Genomic DNA, 21,044 nt, shown 5'->3' on the forward strand with positions numbered 1-21,044 from the left:
GTGAAGAGCACAGGCCACCAGTGGCAAATTTGCCAATCCTGGTGTTCTGTGGCAAATGCCAATCGTCCTGCACGGTGTTGGGCTGTGAGCACAACCCCCATCTGTGGACGTCGGGCACTCAGACCATCCTCATGGAGTCAGTTTCTAACTGTTTGTGCAAACACAAGCACATTTGTGGCCTGCTGGAGGTCATTTTGCAGGGCTCTGGCAGTGCTCCTCCTGTTCCTCCTTGCACAAAGGCCGAGGTAGCGGTCCTGCTGCAGGGTTGTTACCCTCCTACAGCCCCCTCCATGTCTCCTGGTGTACTGGCCTGTCTCCTGGTAGTGCCTCCAGCCTCTGGACACTACACTGACAGACACAGCAAACCTTGCCACAGCTCGCATTGATGTGCCATCCTGGATGAGCTGCACTACCTGAGCCACTTGTGTGGGTTGTAGAGTCCGTCTCATGCTACCACGAGTGTGAAAGCACAACTAACATTCAAAAGTGACCAAAACATCAGCCAGAAAGCATTGGTACTGAGATGTGGTCTGTGGTCCCCTCCTGCAGAACCACTACTTTATTGAGGGTGTCTGGATAATTGCCAATAATTTCCATCTGTTGTCTATTGAATTTGCACAACAGCATGTGAAATTGATTGTCAAACAGTGTTGCGTCCTAAGTGGACAGTTTAATTTCACAGACGTTTGATTTACCTGGAGTTATATTCTTTTGTTCAAGTGTTCCCTTTATTTTTTTGAGCAGTGTATATTGCAGCCATCATATTATATATTATATTACATTCACACTGAAGGCATCAAAACTATGAATTAACACATGTGGAATTATATACTTAACAAAAAAGTGTGAAACAACTGAAAATATGTCTTATATTCTAGGTTCTTCAAAGTAGCTATTCCATCCAGTTTAGTTGGACATTTATTTTTCAACAGGACAATAACCTCAAACACACCTCCAGGCTGTGTAAGGGCTATTTGACCAAGAAGGAGAGTGATGGGGTGCTACGTCAGATGACTTGGCCTCCACAGTCACCAGACCTGAACCCAATCGAGATGGTTTGGGGTGAGCTGGACCGCAGAGTGAAGGCAAAAGGGCCAACAAGTGCTAAGCATCTCTGGGAACTCCATCAAGATTGTTGGAAGACCCAGTGTGAGAAAGCTGGGTCTCCCTCAGAGGTCATGGGTCTTCCAGCAGGACAATGACCCAAAACACACTTCAAAAAGCACTAGAAAATGGTTTGAGAGAAAGCACTGGAGACTTCTAAGGTGGCCAGCAATGAGCCCAGACCTGAATCCCATAGAACACCTGTGGAGAGATCTAAAAATGGCAGTTTGGAGAAGGCACCCTTCAAATATCAGGGACCTGGAGCAGTTTGCCAAAGAAGAATGGTCTAAAATTCCAGCAGAGCATTGTAAGAAACTCATTGATGGTTACCGGAAGTGGTTGGCCACAGTTATTTTGGCTAAAGGTTGTGCAACCAAGTATTAGGCTGAGGGTGCCAATACTTTTGTCTGGCCCATTTTTGGAGTTTTGTGTGAAATGATCAATGTTTTGTTTTTGCTTCATTCTCTTTTGTGTTTTTTCATTTAAGACAAATTAAATGAAGATAATAATACCAAAGAATTTGTGTTTGCAATCATTTTCAGGAAGAAACTGAGTATTATCTGACAGAATTGCAGGGGTGTCAATACTTTTGGCCACAACTGTATGAGCTATATAATACACTTAACACTAGGACACTATGGCATATATATGATATATGCACTGTATATACAGCACTATGGATAATATATAACACTGTACAGAATATAGGTCACTATAGATACAGTAGATATTTATATATATCACATTACACAGCATGCAGGACACCATAAATACTGTATTATATAGGACACTATAGATACCATATACCACATGACACTGTATATTTACACCACGTGGTCAAAATTGTTGGTACCCCTTGTTTAATGACAAAAACCCACAATGGTCACAGAAATAACTTGAATCTGACAAAAGTAATAATAAAAGATCTATGAAAATTAACAAATGAAAGTCAGATATTGCTTTTCAACCATGCTTCCACAGTATTAGAAAAAAAAATAAAACTCATGAAATAGGCCTGGACAGAAATGATGGTACCCCTGAAAATAATGTGACAAAAGTGACATGATAAATCACGGTGTGCCCACTAACTAGCATCACAGGTGTCTACAATCTTGTAATCAGTGAGTGGCCTGTATATAGGGCTACAGATACTCACTGTGCTGTTTGGTGACATGTTGTGTATCACACTCAACATGGACCAGAGGAAGTGAAGGAAAGAGTTGTCTCAGGAGATTACAAAGAAAATTATAGACAAACATGTTAAAGGTAAAAGTTATAAGACCATCTTCAAGCAGATTGATGTTCCTGTGACTACAGCTGCACATATTATTCAGAAATTTAAGAGCCATGGGACTGTAGCCAATCTCCCTGGATGTGGCCGCAGGAGGAAAATTGGTGACAAATCAAAGAGACGGATAATACGAATGGTAACAAAGAGTCCAGAAAAACTTCTAAACAGATTAAAGGTGAACTTCAAGCCCAAGGAACATCAGTGTCAGATCGCACCATCCATCATTGTATGAGCCAAAGTGGACTTCATGGGAAATGACCAAGGAGGACACCATTGTTGAAAACAAATTCTAAAAAAGCCAGACTGGAATTTGACAAACTACATGTTGACAAGCCACAAAGCTTCTGGGAGAATGTTCTATGGACAGATGAGAAAAAAATGGAACTTTTTGGCAAGGCACATCAGCTCTATGTTCACAGATGGAAAAATTAAGCATATCAAGAAAAGAACACAGTCCCTACTGTGAAACATGGAGGAGGCTCTGTTATGTTCTGTGGCTGCTTTGCTGCATCTGGCACAAGGTGTCTAGAATCTGTGCAGGGTACAATGAAATCTCAAGACTATCAAGGGATTCTAGAGAGAAATGTTCTGCCCACTGACAGAAAGCTTGGTCTCAGTCGCAGGTCATGGGTCTTGCAAGAGGATAATGACCCAAAACACACAGCTAAAAGCACCCGAGAATGGCTAAGAGGAAAACATTGGACTATTCTGAAGTGGCCTTCTATGAGCCCTGACCTAAATCCTATTGAGCATCTTTAAAAACAGCTGACATGTCGCGACTTTGATGTGGGCTCACCGCCGGAGCCCGCATCAAAGGGGGAGACACGACATGCGCATGTAGTAGTACGGCACATGTCGTGAAGGGGTTAAAGTTGCTGGGACTATGGTGTTTTAATACAATAAAAATAGTGCTTCACCCTTGTTTACCAGAACAGAAAGTCTGGCAGACTCATGAAGGACAATTGCCTTTCCTTTTTTTGTTACTTGTCTTTAACAAGCCTTGTCACATGACTTAGGATAATAGCCAAACCAGAATCTCAATTTGCAGACACTGTGTTTCGGGGTACTGCCCCTCGTCAGTGCAGTACCCCGAAACACAGTGTATGCAAATTGAGATTCTGGTTTGGCTATTATCCTAAGTCATGTGACAAGGCTCGTTAAAGGGTCGACATTGACTGTTAGGATTGCTACTTCCAATAGGTGGCACTAGAGTTCTAGTCCTCTTCCTCTCTGAAGAGACAATTTGCATATTTCCAGAGGAGCATTGCGGCTTTAAGTCTCCTCACCTCGACATGCTTAACATGTCACACTCCACAAGGAGAAAAGATACTTCTTGGATCCCCCTTTTTTGTTACATAAGTTACCAAGTAATAACAATGTATTTTGTACTTAATTTTATTGTTGAAAAATCAAACTGTGCTGAAATCTATTGAGAATAGTTTAATGTACAATATACACTCACTTCTTTTTGTGCCGGCCTTCAAAGAACAGTCTGTAGCCAGTTTTTGGCTTGTGAATGTAACGTAAGTTACCATGGAATTACCCTATATAGGACACTATAGATATCACATTATACAGTATATAGGAAACTGTAGATACCATATACCACATTACACCATACACAGGACACTATAGATACCATATAGCACATTACACTGCATATAGGGCACTGTACATCCCGTATATATCACATTACACCGTATATAGGACACTGTGGATACCATATACCACATTATACAGTATACAGGACACTATAGATATCACATTGTACATTATATAGGACACTGTAGATACCATATACCACATTACACCATATATAGGGCACTATAGATACCATATAGCACACTACACTGTATATAGGGCACAGTAGATACCGTCTATAAGACACTACAGATATCACATTACATTGTATATAGGACACTATAGATACCAGGTATACCACATTACAGTGAATATAGGGCACTGTAGACACATATACCACATTACACCATATATTAGACCCTATAGATACCATATACCACATTATACAGTATATAGAACACTATAGATACCATATACCACACTATACAGTATATAGTAGACTATATATACCACATTATACAGTATATAAGACACTATAGATATCACATTATACAGGACACTACAGACACCATATAACACATTACACCGTATACAGGACACTATAGACACCATATAACACCGTATACAGGACACTATAGACACCTTATAACACATTACACAGTATACAGGGCACTACAGATACCATATTACACCGTATACAGGACACTACAGACACCATATAACTTAGTATACAGGACACCATTACACAGTATACAGGACACTATAGACGCCATTACACAGTATACAGGACGCCATTACACAGTATACAGGACACCATATAACACAGTATACAGGACACTATAGATATATAGATATGCCCAGTAGGGTTGAGCGACTTTCATTTTTTTAAGATCGAGTAGGGTTTTGGGAAACCCGATTTTGTCCAGAGTCGAGTCGAGTGCAGTCGGCCGATTATCGCTAAAAGTCGGGGATCGACCGAAACACGAAACCCAATGCAAGTCAATGGGGAAGCATAGTCGGCAGTGAGTGGAGGCCAGGAAAACACCTACAGTGCCCATTTTAATGCCAAAAACATCCATTCTTGTTTCTGAAGCTTGCCAATCTTAATTAACTGTATAATAATAGTTGGGCATAGGGAATTGGGTGAAAGTTGTGGGGGGAGTAGGGCTGGCTCAAGTTTTTCGTGGGCCCAGGAAATGCGGACTACGTCACGGCGGTGTTGCAGGGAAAGGTAAGTATTTAAAAGTTGCAAGTGCTGTGATCCTGAGCAAGCAGGGGGGGGGCCCACTCGTTCGCATTGCCACTGGCACAGGGCCCCTCAAAGTACGGCGGTGTGTTTGCATGGCGGGGGCGCCTCCCACCAGCAGCGACACTTTTGCGTACTCTGAGGGGCCCTGTGCCAGTGACGTCGCCAACGAGTATGCCCCCCCACCTGATGAAGGAACCTGCACTTTCATCTGCACCTTCCTCTTTGTCCCTGTGTAAGGTGGTATAACATGCGGGAAGGGGAACCTTACTTTCAGCAGGGACAGATTCTGGCTGTGTAGAGTACAAGGGGAATGTAGTGGTCTAGGTCAATGTACCAGCAGACTCATTTAGCAGTGGCTGGGCAATGGGCAGGATGAGGAGGAAACAGATATAGGGCCAAAGAATAAAGTAGGCTACATGCAGTTCAAAATTGGTAACAGGACTAAACAGGCGGCATTGCTTTGTTCAGTGGAGTAGCAAACCCAAGAGCAGCAGACACTGTTTCAAGGGCCTAACCACACTAGTAGGCCAAATGCAGTTTAATATCTGATAGTATAGGGCGAAAGCCAGAATGTGGAAGCTCAGCTTTGTTCAGTTGAGGACAACACCAGGGAGGGGCAGACACCTTTAGTAGGCCGGAAAAGCCTATTGCATTTTTTAAAATGGTAATTTGGAGCAGAAGGTTGAAGCTCAGCTTTATTTACTTGAGGGCAACACCAGGGAGGGGCAGAAGCCGTTAGTAGGCCCTAACCACCATTTTTTTTTTTTAAACCACATAATGAGAGCCGGAAGGTTGAAGCTCAGCTTTATTTAGTTGAGGACAACACCAGGGAGGGGCACACAGACAGACACCTTTAGTAGGCCTGAAAAGCCTATTGCATTTTTCAAAATGGTAATTTGGAGCAGAAGGTTGAAGCTCAGCTTTATTTAGTTGAGGGCAACACCAGGGAGGGGCAGAAGCCGTTAGTAGGCCCTAACCACCATTTTTTTTTTAAAACCACATAATGAGAGCCGGAAGGTTGAAGCTCAGCTTTATTTAGTTGAGGACAACACCAGGGAGGGGCAGAAGCCGTTAGTAGGCCCTAACCACCATTTTTTTTTTTTAAACCACATAATGAGAGCCGGAAGGTTGAAGCTCAGCTTTATTTAGTTGAGGACAACACCAGGGAGGGGCACACAGACAGACACCTTTAGTAGGCCTGAAAAGCCTATTGCATTTTTCAAAATGGTAATTTGGAGCAGAAGGTTGAAGCTCAGCTTTATTTAGTTGAGGGCAACACCAGGGAGGGGCAGAAGCCGTTAGTAGGCCCTAACCACCATTTTTTTTTTAAAACCACATAATGAGAGCCGGAAGGTTGAAGCTCAGCTTTATTTAGTTGAGGACAACACCAGGGAGGGGCAGAAGCCGTTAGTAGGCCCTAACCACCATTTTTTTTTTTAAAACCACATAATGAGAGCCGGAAGGTTGAAGCTCAGCTTTATTTAGTTGAGGACAACACCAGGGAGGGGCAGAAGCCGTTAGTAGGCCCTAACCACCATTTTTTTTTTTAAAACCACATAATGAGAGCCGGAAGGTTGAAGCTCAGCTTTATTTAGTTGAGGACAACACCAGGGAGGGGCACACAGACAGACACCTTTTGTAGGCCTGAAAAGCCTATTGCATTTTTCAAAATGGTAATTTGGAGCAGAAGGTTGAAGCTCAGCTTTATTTAGTTGAGGGCAACACCAGGGAGGGGCAGAAGCCGTTAGTAGGCCCTAACCACCATTTTTTTTTTAAAACCACATAATGAGAGCCGGAAGGTTGAAGCTCAGCTTTATTTAGTTGAGGACAACACCAGGGAGGGGCAGAAGCCGTTAGTAGGCCCTAACCACCATTTTTTTTTTTAAAACCACATAATGAGAGCCGGAAGGTTGAAGCTCAGCTTTATTTAGTTGAGGACAACACCAGGGAGGGGCAGAAGCCGTTAGTAGGCCCTAACCACCATTTTTTTTTTTAAAACCACATAATGAGAGCCGGAAGGTTGAAGCTCAGCTTTATTTAGTTGAGGACAACACCAGGGAGGGGCACACAGACAGACACCTTTAGTAGGCCTGAAAAGCCTATTGCATTTTTTAAAATGGTAATTTGGAGCAGAAGGTTGAAGCTCAGCTTTATTTAGTTGAGGGCAACACCAGGGAGGGGCAGAAGCCGTTAGTAGGCCCTAACCACCATTTTTTTTTTTTAAACCACATAATGAGAGCCGGAAGGTTGAAGCTCAGCTTTATTTAGTTGAGGACAACACCAGGGAGGGGCAGAAGCCGTTAGTAGGCCCTAACCACCATTTTTTTTTTTTAAACCACATAATGAGAGCCGGAAGGTTGAAGCTCAGCTTTATTTAGTTGAGGGCAACACCAGGGAGGGGCAGAAGCCGTTAGTAGGCCCTAACCAAAGTTGAAGGCCAAATGCAGTTTAATTTCTGATACTATAGGCCGAAAGCCAGAAGGTGGAAGTTCCGATTTAGACAGTGGAGGACAATTTGAATTAGGGACTGCAGACAGACTTAGTAGGCTGTCCCCTGTGGACCATGCATCCACCACATTAACCCATTGCGCCGTAATGGACACGTAATCTTCCGTGGCCATGCCTACAGGTCCATGCGTCTGTTGTCAGGTGCACCTTTGTACTCACAGATTGCCAGAGTGCATGGACAATGCGGTCTTCTACATGCTGGTGGAGGGTTGGGATGGCTTTTCTCGCAAAAGAAGTGTCGACTGGTTAGCTTGTAGCGTGGTACAGCGTAGTCCATCATGGCCTTATTAATAGTAAATAAAATATATAACTAGGCTCTATGAACTTTTAAATAGGTTCCAGGGGTACACGGGCAGCATTGGTGTGGTCAGTGGAGGAGTATTGCAAGTAGGGGCTGCAGACAGGCTATCAAAGGCCTAAAATAACAAACAGTAGGCAGTCATGGCAGTTTTACATCGGTTACATGGATACACAGGCAGGCACTCCAGGCAGCATTGTGGTCAGTGGAGGAGTATTGCAAGTAGGGGCCGCAGACAGGCTATCAAAGGCCTAAAATAACAAACAATAGGCTCATGGCAGTTTTACAGCGGTTACATGGATACACGGGCAGGCAGCTTGGTGGTCAGTGGAGGAGTATTTAAAGTAGGGACCGCAGACAGGCTTCAAAGGCCTAACATAAGAAAATGGGCTGGCTGTAGGCACTTTATAATTGGTTCCAGGGGTACACGGGCAGCAGTGGTCTGGTCAGTGGAGGAGTATTTAAAGTAGGGACCGCAGACAGGCTATCAAAGGCCTAACATAACAAACAATAGGCTCATGGCAGTTTCACAGCGGTTACATGGATACACGGGCAGGCAGCTTGGTGGTCAGTGGAGGAGTATTGCAAGTAGGGGCTGCAGACAGGCTATCAAAGGCCTAAAATAACAAACAGTAGGCAGTCATGGCAGTTTTACATCGGTTACATGGATACACAGGCAGGCACTCCAGGCAGCATTGTGGTCAGTGGAGGAGTATTGCAAGTAGGGGCCGCAGACAGGCTATCAAAGGCCTAAAATAACAAACAATAGGCTCATGGCAGTTTTACAGCGGTTACATGGATACACGGGCAGGCAGCTTGGTGGTCAGTGGAGGAGTATTTAAAGTAGGGACCGCAGACAGGCTTCAAAGGCCTAACATAAGAAAATGGGCTGGCTGTAGGCACTTTATAATTGGTTCCAGGGGTACACGGGCAGCAGTGGTCTGGTCAGTGGAGGAGTATTTAAAGTAGGGACCGCAGACAGGCTATCAAAGGCCTAACATAACAAACAATAGGCTCATGGCAGTTTCACAGCGGTTACATGGATACACGGGCAGGCAGCTTGGTGGTCAGTGGAGGAGTATTGCAAGTAGGGGCTGCAGACAGGCTATCAAAGGCCTAAAATAACAAACAGTAGGCAGTCATGGCAGTTTTACATCGGTTACATGGATACACAGGCAGGCACTCCAGGCAGCATTGTGGTCAGTGGAGGAGTATTGCAAGTAGGGGCCGCAGACAGGCTATCAAAGGCCTAAAATAACAAACAATAGGCTCATGGCAGTTTTACAGCGGTTACATGGATACACGGGCAGGCAGCTTGGTGGTCAGTGGAGGAGTATTTAAAGTAGGGACCGCAGACAGGCTTCAAAGGCCTAACATAAGAAAATGGGCTGGCTGTAGGCACTTTATAATTGGTTCCAGGGGTACACGGGCAGCAGTGGTCTGGTCAGTGGAGGAGTATTTAAAGTAGGGACCGCAGACAGGCTATCAAAGGCCTAACATAACAAACAATAGGCTCATGGCAGTTTCACAGCGGTTACATGGATACACGGGCAGGCAGCTTGGTGGTCAGTGGAGGAGTATTGCAAGTAGGGGCTGCAGACAGGCTATCAAAGGCCTAAAATAACAAACAGTAGGCAGTCATGGCAGTTTTACATCGGTTACATGGATACACAGGCAGGCACTCCAGGCAGCATTGTGGTCAGTGGAGGAGTATTGCAAGTAGGGGCCGCAGACAGGCTATCAAAGGCCTAAAATAACAAACAATAGGCTCATGGCAGTTTTACAGCGGTTACATGGATACACGGGCAGGCAGCTTGGTGGTCAGTGGAGGAGTATTTAAAGTAGGGACCGCAGACAGGCTTCAAAGGCCTAACATAAGAAAATGGGCTGGCTGTAGGCACTTTATAATTGGTTCCAGGGGTACACGGGCAGCAGTGGTCTGGTCAGTGGAGGAGTATTTAAAGTAGGGACCGCAGACAGGCTATCAAAGGCCTAACATAACAAACAATAGGCTCATGGCAGTTTCACAGCGGTTACATGGATACACGGGCAGGCAGCTTGGTGGTCAGTGGAGGAGTATTGCAAGTAGGGGCTGCAGACAGGCTATCAAAGGCCTAAAATAACAAACAGTAGGCAGTCATGGCAGTTTTACATCGGTTACATGGATACACAGGCAGGCACTCCAGGCAGCATTGTGGTCAGTGGAGGAGTATTGCAAGTAGGGGCCGCAGACAGGCTATCAAAGGCCTAAAATAACAAACAATAGGCTCATGGCAGTTTTACAGCGGTTACATGGATACACGGGCAGGCAGCTTGGTGGTCAGTGGAGGAGTATTTAAAGTAGGGACCGCAGACAGGCTTCAAAGGCCTAACATAAGAAAATGGGCTGGCTGTAGGCACTTTATAATTGGTTCCAGGGGTACACGGGCAGCAGTGGTCTGGTCAGTGGAGGAGTATTTAAAGTAGGGACCGCAGACAGGCTATCAAAGGCCTAACATAACAAACAATAGGCTCATGGCAGTTTCACAGCGGTTACATGGATACACGGGCAGGCAGCTTGGTGGTCAGTGGAGGAGTATTGCAAGTAGGGGCTGCAGACAGGCTATCAAAGGCCTAAAATAACAAACAGTAGGCAGTCATGGCAGTTTTACATCGGTTACATGGATACACAGGCAGGCACTCCAGGCAGCATTGTGGTCAGTGGAGGAGTATTGCAAGTAGGGACCGCAGACAGGCTTCAAAGGCCTAACATAAAAAAATGGGCTGGCTGTAGGCACTTTATAATTGGTTCCAGGGGTACACGGGCAGCAGTGGTCTGGTCAGTGGAGGAGTATTTAAAGTAGGGACCGCAGACAGGCTATCAAAGGCCTAACATAACAAACAATAGGCTCATGGCAGTTTCACAGCGGTTACATGGATACACGGGCAGGCAGCTTGGTGGTCAGTGGAGGAGTATTGCAAGTAGGGGCTGCAGACAGGCTATCAAAGGCCTAAAATAACAAACAGTAGGCAGTCATGGCAGTTTTACATCGGTTACATGGATACACAGGCAGGCACTCCAGGCAGCATTGTGGTCAGTGGAGGAGTATTGCAAGTAGGGGCCGCAGACAGGCTATCAAAGGCCTAAAATAACAAACAATAGGCTCATGGCAGTTTTACAGCGGTTACATGGATACACGGGCAGGCAGCTTGGTGGTCAGTGGAGGAGTATTTAAAGTAGGGACCGCAGACAGGCTTCAAAGGCCTAACATAAGAAAATGGGCTGGCTGTAGGCACTTTATAATTGGTTCCAGGGGTACACGGGCAGCAGTGGTCTGGTCAGTGGAGGAGTATTTAAAGTAGGGACCGCAGACAGGCTATCAAAGGCCTAACATAACAAACAATAGGCTCATGGCAGTTTCACAGCGGTTACATGGATACACGGGCAGGCAGCTTGGTGGTCAGTGGAGGAGTATTGCAAGTAGGGGCTGCAGACAGGCTATCAAAGGCCTAAAATAACAAACAGTAGGCAGTCATGGCAGTTTTACATCGGTTACATGGATACACAGGCAGGCACTCCAGGCAGCATTGTGGTCAGTGGAGGAGTATTGCAAGTAGGGGCCGCAGACAGGCTATCAAAGGCCTAAAATAACAAACAATAGGCTCATGGCAGTTTTACAGCGGTTACATGGATACACGGGCAGGCAGCTTGGTGGTCAGTGGAGGAGTATTTAAAGTAGGGACCGCAGACAGGCTTCAAAGGCCTAACATAAGAAAATGGGCTGGCTGTAGGCACTTTATAATTGGTTCCAGGGGTACACGGGCAGCAGTGGTCTGGTCAGTGGAGGAGTATTTAAAGTAGGGACCGCAGACAGGCTATCAAAGGCCTAACATAACAAACAATAGGCTCATGGCAGTTTCACAGCGGTTACATGGATACACGGGCAGGCAGCTTGGTGGTCAGTGGAGGAGTATTGCAAGTAGGGGCTGCAGACAGGCTATCAAAGGCCTAAAATAACAAACAGTAGGCAGTCATGGCAGTTTTACATCGGTTACATGGATACACAGGCAGGCACTCCAGGCAGCATTGTGGTCAGTGGAGGAGTATTGCAAGTAGGGGCCGCAGACAGGCTATCAAAGGCCTAAAATAACAAACAATAGGCTCATGGCAGTTTTACAGCGGTTACATGGATACACGGGCAGGCAGCTTGGTGGTCAGTGGAGGAGTATTTAAAGTAGGGACCGCAGACAGGCTTCAAAGGCCTAACATAAGAAAATGGGCTGGCTGTAGGCACTTTATAATTGGTTCCAGGGGTACACGGGCAGCAGTGGTCTGGTCAGTGGAGGAGTATTTAAAGTAGGGACCGCAGACAGGCTATCAAAGGCCTAACATAACAAACAATAGGCTCATGGCAGTTTCACAGCGGTTACATGGATACACGGGCAGGCAGCTTGGTGGTCAGTGGAGGAGTATTGCAAGTAGGGGCTGCAGACAGGCTATCAAAGGCCTAAAATAACAAACAGTAGGCAGTCATGGCAGTTTTACATCGGTTACATGGATACACAGGCAGGCACTCCAGGCAGCATTGTGGTCAGTGGAGGAGTATTGCAAGTAGGGACCGCAGACAGGCTTCAAAGGCCTAACATAAAAAAATGGGCTGGCTGTAGGCACTTTATAATTGGTTCCAGGGGTACACGGGCAGCAGTGGTCTGGTCAGTGGAGGAGTATTTAAAGTAGGGACCGCAGACAGGCTATCAAAGGCCTAAAATAACAAACAATAGGCTCATGGCAGTTTCACAGCGGTTACATGGATACACGGGCAGGCAGCTTGGTGGTCAGTGGAGGAGTATTGCAAGTAGGGGCCGCAGACAGGCTATCAAAGGCCTAAAATAACAAACAATAGGCTCATGGCAGTTTTACAGCGGTTACATGGATACACAGGCAGCTTGGTGGTGAGTGGAGGAGTAGTGCAAGGAGTGTCTGTCCCAGTACTCCCAAAATATAAATAGATGTTAATGTCTCGCAAAACAACCAAAACAAAAAAAAAAGGTGGCATACTTAGGTACAGGGGTGGGCTCATCTACTGAGTTTCTGACATAGTAATTTGGCAGTAACTATTTAATGGTGCCAATATAGGACACAGACACAGACTACTTTAAGTTGCATCATAGATGTCTACAAATTTGTATTGTCAGTGCCAGACATTGAATGATGTCAGCGAATAGACTAAAGATTGGTGGAGCTGTGCGACATAATTTTGCACGTGGTAGAGCACATTTTGAGCTGGGGTAGGGGGGAACTCTCTTGAGGCCGGCGGGACCGCCCCAGGGCCCCTCATGTTACAACGGTGTGTCTGACGTTGGGTGCGCACCACCACCGCCAGAGACACTACATTGTACTATGAGGGACCCAGTAGCAATGCCGTCAACCAAAAGCGAGCACACCCACCTCTTCAGACAAACAGCAGTCTCACGGGTGCTTGCGCCAAGTCGCGATACCACGGCCCCGTGTGGGGAGTTTTGCCATTTAGGGAGGTGTAAACATGTCGTATGCTGTACAATCAGCTGCAGCAAATTAGACATTAGAAAAGTAATTCACAGGCAAGAGCTTTTCATAGGAAAGCTAGGTGTCGGCCGGGCAAGGTGGGGCAAAAGATTTCGAAATCCAGTTGTGGTTCATTTTAATGAATGTTAGATCGTCAACATTTTGGGTAGCCAGACGAGTCCTTTTTTCGGTTAATATTGAACCTGCAGCACTGAATACTCTTTCTGATAGGACACTTGCTGCCGGGCAAGCAAGCTCCTGCAATGCATATTCTGCCAATTCTGGCCAGGTGTCTAATTTGGAGGCCCAGTAATCAAATGGGAATGACGGTTGAGGGAGAACATCGATAAGGGATGAAAAATAGTTAGTAACCATACTGGACAAATGTTGTCTCCTGTCACTTTCAATTGATGCAGCAGTACCTGTCCTGTCTGCGGTCATAGCAAAATCACTCCACAACCTGGTCAGAAAACCCCTCTGTCCAATGCCACTTCTGATGTGTGCACCCCTAACACTCCTAGTCTGCTGCCCCCTGGAGCTCGTGTGAGAACGATCACGTGCGCTGTGTGCTGGGAATGCCTGAAGCAAACGGTCAACAAGAGTTGATTGTTTGGTTGCTAATATTAGTTCCAAGTTCTCATGTGGCATAATATTTTGCAATTTGCCTTTATAGCGTGGATCAAGGAGGCAGGCCAACCAGTAATCGTCATCGTTCATCATTTTCGTAATGCGTGTGTCCCTTTTTAGGATACGTAAGGCATAATCCGCCATGTGGGCCAAAGTTCCAGTTGTCAAATCTCCGGTTGTGATTGGTTGAGGGGCAGTTGCAGGCAAATCTACGTCACTTGTGTCCCTCAAAAAACCAGAACCCGGCCGTGACACGCAACCAAATTCCTGTGCCCCCGGGAAAGGTTCGGCATTAAAAATATACTCATCCCCATCATCCTCCTCGTCCTCCACCTCCTCTTCGCCCGCTACCTCGTCCTGTACACTGCCCTGACCAGACAATGGCTGACTGTCATCAAGGCTTTCCTCTTCCTCTGGTGCAGACGCCTGCTCCTTTATGTGCGTCAAACTTTGCATCAGCAGACGCATTAGGGGGATGCTCATGCTTATTACGGCGTTGTCTGCACTAACCAGCCGTGTGCATTCCTCAAAGCACTGAAGGACTTGACACATGTCTTGTATCTTAGACCACTGCACACCTGACAACTCCATGTCTGCCATCCTACTGCCTGCCCGTGTATCCTCCCACAAATAAATAACAGCACGCCTCTGTTCGCACAGTCTCTGAAGCATGTGCAGTGTTGAGTTCCACCTTGTTGCAACGTCTATGATTAGGCGATGCTGGGGAAGGTTCAAAGACCGCTGATAGGTCTGCATACGGCTGGCGTGTACAGGCGAACGTCGGATATGTGAGCAAAGTGCACGCACTTTGAGGAGCAGGTCGGAGAACCCAGGATAAGTTTTCAATAAGCACTGCACCACCAGGTTTAAGGTGTGAGCCAGGCAAGGAATGTGTTTCAGTTGGGAAAGGGAGATGGCAGCCATGAAATTCCTTCCGTTATCACTCACTACCTTGCCTGCCTCAAGATCTACTGTGCCCAGCCACGACTGCGTTTCTTGTTGCAAGAACTCGGACAGAACTTCCGCGGTGTGTCTATTGTCGCCCAAGCACTTCATAGCCAATACAGCCTGCTGACGCTTGGCAGTAGCTGGCCCATAATGGGACAACTGGTGTGCAACAGTGTCATCTGCCGATGGAGTGGTTGGCAGACTGCGTTCTGTGGAAGAGCTGTAGCTTCTGCAGGAGGACGAGGAGGAGGAGGAGGAGGGGGTGCGAACGCCTACAGCCAACTGTTTCCTAGACCGTGGGCTAGGCACAACTGTCCCTAAATTGATGTCGCCTGTGGACCCTGCATCCACCACATTCACCCAGTGTGCCGTGATGGACACATAACGTCCCTGGCCATGCCTACTGGTCCATGCATCTGTAGTCAGGTGCACCTTTGTACTCACAGATTGCCTGAGTGCATGGACGATGCGCTGTTTAACATGCTGGTGCAGGGCTGGGATGGCTTTTCTGGAAAAAAAGTGTCGACTGGGTAGCTCGTATCGTGGTTCAGCGTACTCCATCAGGGCTTTGAAAGCTTCGCTTTCAACTAACCGGTAGGGCATCATCTCTAACGAGATTAGTCTAGCTATGTGGGCGTTAAAACCCTGTGTACGCGGATGCGAGGATAAGTACTTCCTTTTTCTAACCAGAGTCTCATGTAGGGTGAGCTGGACTGGAGAGCTGGAGATCGTGGAACTTTCGGGTGTGCCGGTGTACATGGCAGACTGAGAGACGGTTGGAGACGGTATTGTTTCCGCCGGTGCCCTAGATGCAATATTTCCTCCTACAAAACTGGTGATTCCCTGACCCTGACTGCTTTTGGCTGGCAAAGAAACCTGCACAGATACTGCCTGTGGTGCGGAAAATGGTGGCCTTACAGTGACGGAAGGGATGTTGCGTTGCTGACTAGCTTCATTGGCCGAGGGTGCTACAACCTTGAGGGACGTTTGGTAGTTAGTCCAGGCTTGAAAATGCATGGTGGTTAAGTGTCTATGCATGCAACTAGTATTTAGACTTTTCAGATTCTGACCTCTGCTTAAGCTAGTTGAACATTTTTGACAGATGACTTTGCGCTGATCAGTTGGATGTTGTTTAAAAAAATGCCAGACTGCACTCTTCCTAGACTCGGATCCCTTTTCAGGGATTGCAGACTGAGCTTTAACCGGATGGCAACGCTGTGCTCCAACAGGTTTTGGCTTTGACACGCGTTTTGGGCCAGATACGGGCCCGGCAGATGTAACCTGTTGCGATGTTGATGCCTGCTGCGGCCCCTCCTCCACCTCCGCTTCTGAACTACTGCCGCCTGCACCCTGTTCCCCCAATGGCTGCCAATCGGGGTCAATAACTGGGTCATCTATTACCTCCTCTTCGAGCTCGTGTGCAACTTCGTCTGTGTCACTGTGTCGGTCGGTGGTATAGCGTTCGTGGCGGGGCAACATAGTCTCATCAGGGTCTGATTGTGGATCTGTACCCTGAGAGGGCAATGTGGTGGTCTGAGTCAAAGGAGCAGCATAGTACTCTGGCTGTGGCTGTGCATCAGTGCACTCCATGTCAGAATATACTTGTAATGGGCATGGCCTGTTAAATGTTTCACTTTCTAAGCCAGGGACGGTATGTGTAAAGAGCTCCATGGAGTGACCCGTTGTGTCGCCTGCTGCATCCTTCTCTCTTGTTGTAGTTTTTGCTGAGGAGGACAAGGAAGCGACTTGTCCCTGACCGTGAACATCCACAAGCGACGCGCTGCTTTTACATTTACCAGTTTCGGAAGAGGAGGCAAAAGAGCTAGAGGCTGAGTCTGCAATGTAAGCCAAAACTTGCTGTTGCTGCTCCGCCTTTAAAAGCGGTTTTCCTACTCCCAGAAAAGAGAGCGTTCGAGGCCTTGTGTAGCCTGACGACGAAACTGGCTCCACAGCTCCAGACTTAGGTGGAATATTTTTATCCCCACGACCACCTGATGCTCCTCTACCACTACCATCATTACCAGCTGACAATGAACGCCCACGACGACCTCTTGCACCAGACTTCCTCATTGTTTTAAAATCTTAACCAAAGTAACTTTATTTGTTGCTGTCAAACAACTTACACGGTGAGCTATAACTTCAGTATGATTTCAATATCCCTTAACAGGTTGGTGAGACCACAAGGAAAATCAGGCACAATGTTACACACTCTGTTTTCTGTGGCACAAAATCACAGAGATGACACACACGCAGGACTGTCACTCAAGCACTAATGTCAATATTAATCTCCCACCTAATTTATTTTTTTTTTTTTCTCAGGGAGACTTTAGAAACCAAATAATATTAAAAAAAAAAAAAAAAAAGGCTTTCTATGGCCCACAATTAGAGAGAGAGAGGTGGCACACCCAGGAGTCAAGACTGGCACACAAGCTGAGAGGGCAATATTACTCTCCCACTGTTTTTTTATGTATTTTTTGTTTTTTCAGGGAGACTTTAGAAACCCAATAATATTTTAAAAAAAAAATAAATAGGCTTTCTATGGCCCACTGAATGAGAGGGAGAGAGGTGGCACACCCAGGAGTCAAGACTGGCACACAAGCTGAAAGGGCAATATTACTCTCCCACTGTTTTTTTAGGTTTTTTTTTTTTTTTCAGGGAGACTTTAGAAACCCAATAATATTTTAAAAAAAAAATAAATAGGCTTTCTATGGCCCACTGAATGAAAGGGAGAGAGGTGGCACACCCAGGAGTCAAGACTGGCACACAAGCTGAAAGGGCAATATTACTCTCCCACTGTTTTTTTATGTATTTTTTGTTTTTTCAGGGAGACTTTAGAAACCCAATAATATTTAAAAAAAAAAATAAATAGGCTTTCTATGGCCCACTGAATGAGAGGGAGAGAGGTGGCACACCCAGGAGTCAAGACTGGCACACAAGCTGAAAGGGCAATATTACTCTCCCACTGTTTTTTTAGGTTTTTTTTTTTTTTCAGGGAGACTTTAGAAACCAAATAATATAAAAAAAAAAAAAAAAAAAAAATAGGCTTGCTATAGCCCACTGAATGAGAGATAGCACACACAGCAGTGGCACACAAGCCCTGACTGAGGCCAATATTTTTCTCCCACTGATTGATGTAGTGTTTTTGTGTTGAGGTAGAATTTAGAACACAAATCACGGAAAAAATAAATAGGCTTTCTATGGCCCACTGAATGAAAGGGAGAGAGGTGGCACACCCAGGAGTCAAGACTGGCACACAAGCTGAAAGGGCAATATTACTCTCCCACTGTTTTTTTATGTATTTTTTGTTTTTTCAGGGAGACTTTAGAAACCCAATAATATTTAAAAAAAAAAATAAATAGGCTTTCTATGGCCCACTGAATGAGAGGGAGAGAGGTGGCACACCCAGGAGTCAAGACTGGCACACAAGCTGAAAGGGCAATATTACTCTCCCACTGTTTTTTTAGGTTTTTTTTTTTTTTTTCAGGGAGACTTTAGAAACCCAATAATATTTTAAAAAAAAAATAAATAGGCTTTCTATGGCCCACTGAATGAGAGGGAGAGAGGTGGCACACCCAGGAGTCAAGACTGGCACACAAGCTGAAAGGGCAATATTACTCTCCCACTGTTTTTTTAGGTTTTTTTTTTTTTTTCAGGGAGACTTTAGAAACCCAATAATATTTAAAAAAAAAAATAAATAGGCTTTCTATGGCCCACTGAATGAAAGGGAGAGAGGTGGCACACCCAGGAGTCAAGACTGGCACACAAGCTGAAAGGGCAATATTACTCTCCCACTGTTTTTTTATGTATTTTTTGTTTTTTCAGGGAGACTTTAGAAACCCAATAATATTTTTAAAAAAAAATAAATAGGCTTTCTATGGCCCGCTGAATGAGAGGGAGAGAGGTGGCACACCCAGGAGTCAAGACTGGCACACAAGCTGAAAGGGCAATATTATTCTCCCACTGTTTTTTTAGGTTTTTTTTTTTTTTTCAGGGAGAATTAGAAACCAAATAATATTAAAAAAAAAAAATAAATAGGCTTTCTATGGCCCACTGAATGAGAGGGAGAGAGGTGGCACACCCAGGAGTCAAGACTGGCACACAAGCTGAAAGGGCAATATTACTCTCCCACTGTTTTTTTAGGTTTTTTTTTTTTTTTCAGGGAGACTTTAGAAACCAAATAATATTAAAAAAAAAAAAAAAAAAAAAAAAAAAAATAGGCTTGCTATAGCCCACTGAATGAGAGATAGCACACACAGCAGTGGCACACAAGCCCTGACTGAGGCCAATATTTTTCTCCCACTGATTGATGTAGTGTTTTTGTGTTGAGGTAGAATTTAGAACACAAATCACGGAAAAAATAAATAGGCTTTCTATGGCCCACTGAATGAAAGGGAGAGAGGTGGCACACCCAGGAGTCAAGACTGGCACACAAGCTGAAAGGGCAATATTACTCTCCCACTGTTTTTTTATGTATTTTTTGTTTTTTCAGGGAGACTTTAGAAACCCAATAATATTTTTTAAAAAAAATAAATAGGCTTTCTATGGCCCACTGAATGAGAGGGAGAGAGGTGGCACACCCAGGAGTCAAGACTGGCACACAAGCTGAAAGGGCAATATTACTCTCCCACTGTTTTTTTAGGTTTTTTTTTTTTTTCAGGGAGACTTTTGAAACCAAATAATATTAAAAAAAAAAAAAAAAAAAAAATATAGGCTTGCTATAGCCCACTGAATGAGAGATAGCGCACACACAGCAGTGGCACACAAGCCCTGACTGAGGCCAATATTTTTCTCCCACTGATTGATGTAGTGTTTCTGTGTTGAGGTAGATTTTAGAACACAAATCACGGAAAAAATAAATAGGCTTTCTATGGCCCACTCAGTGAGAGATGGCACACACAGGGATGGCACTGTAGCAGAAATGCCAATCTTAATCTCCCACAAAAAAAAAACAAAAAAAAAAAAAAAACTGTCCTACAATTACTATCTCCCTGCAGTAATGTAAGCCAGGTATGGCAGGCAGCAATAGGAGTGGACTGATGCACAAATTAAATAAAAAGTGTGGACAAACAAAAAAGATAGCTGTGCAGAAAGGAAGGAACAAGAGGATATGTGCTTTGAAAAAAGCAGTTGGTTTCCACAGTGGCGTACACACAGCAATACAGCTATCACGGAGCCTTCTAGGGCAGCCCAATGAGCTACAGCGCTGAGGGGAAAAAAAAAAAAAAATAGCTTCCACAGTCCCTGCACACCGAAGGTGGTGTTGGACAGTGGAAATCGCTGCAGCACAAGCGGTTTGGTGGTTAGTGGACCCTGCCTAACGCTCTCCCTGCTTCTGACGAAGCGGCAGCAACCTGTCCCTAAGCTCAGATCAGCAGCAGTAAGATGGCGGTCGGCGGGAACGCCCCTTTATAGCCCCTGTGACGCCGCAGACAGCAAGCCAATCACTGCAATGCCCTTCTCTAAGATGGTGGGGACCAGGATCTATGTCATCACGCTGCCCACACTCTGCGTTCACCTTCATTGGCTGAGAAATGGCGCTTTTCGCGTCATTGAAACGCGACTTTGGCGCGAAAGTCGCGTACCGCATGGCCGACAAGCACAGGGGTCGGATCGGGTTTCATGAGACGCCGACTTAGCCAAAAGTCGGCGACTTTTGAAAATGATCGACCCGTTTCGCTCAACCCTAATGCCCAGTATTCCCACCCGCCCTGCTCCCAGTCTATAGTACTTTTCTGTGCTGCTACCTTGGTGCGGGACCCCCCTCTTCCCGCTGACATGTCTGTGCCCGTAGAGGAGGAGACAGGGGGAGGAGGAGACCATCCCGGGAGACTGGGGGGAGGACAGTCTGGAGCAGCTGTGTGTATGGAAGAGAAGGGGCCTCCTCCTCACTACTGCCCGGGGCCATAATGTGACC

At 45.6% G+C, this 21,044-nt stretch overlaps 1 protein-coding gene across 3 annotated transcripts in view; it reads right to left on the reverse strand.

The window, feature by feature from the left end:
• The window catches only part of LOC143793210 (cytosolic beta-glucosidase-like), a 103,937-nt gene that overhangs the window by 76,380 nt on the left and 6,513 nt on the right, over positions 1-21,044 (reverse strand). Inside the window, exon 1 of one of the 3 annotated variants that reach the window (XM_077279974.1) lies at positions 20,875-21,010. The exons of the other annotated variants lie outside the window; for them this stretch is intronic. The gene's annotated coding sequence lies outside the window, so the exon portion shown is untranslated. Of the gene's footprint in view, positions 1-20,874; positions 21,011-21,044 lie in introns of those variants that run through there. 3 annotated transcript variants of the gene reach the window in all.

This window comes from Ranitomeya variabilis, chromosome 1 (genome assembly GCF_051348905.1).
Source record: "Ranitomeya variabilis isolate aRanVar5 chromosome 1, aRanVar5.hap1, whole genome shotgun sequence".
Taxonomy (NCBI): domain Eukaryota; kingdom Metazoa; phylum Chordata; class Amphibia; order Anura; family Dendrobatidae; genus Ranitomeya; species Ranitomeya variabilis.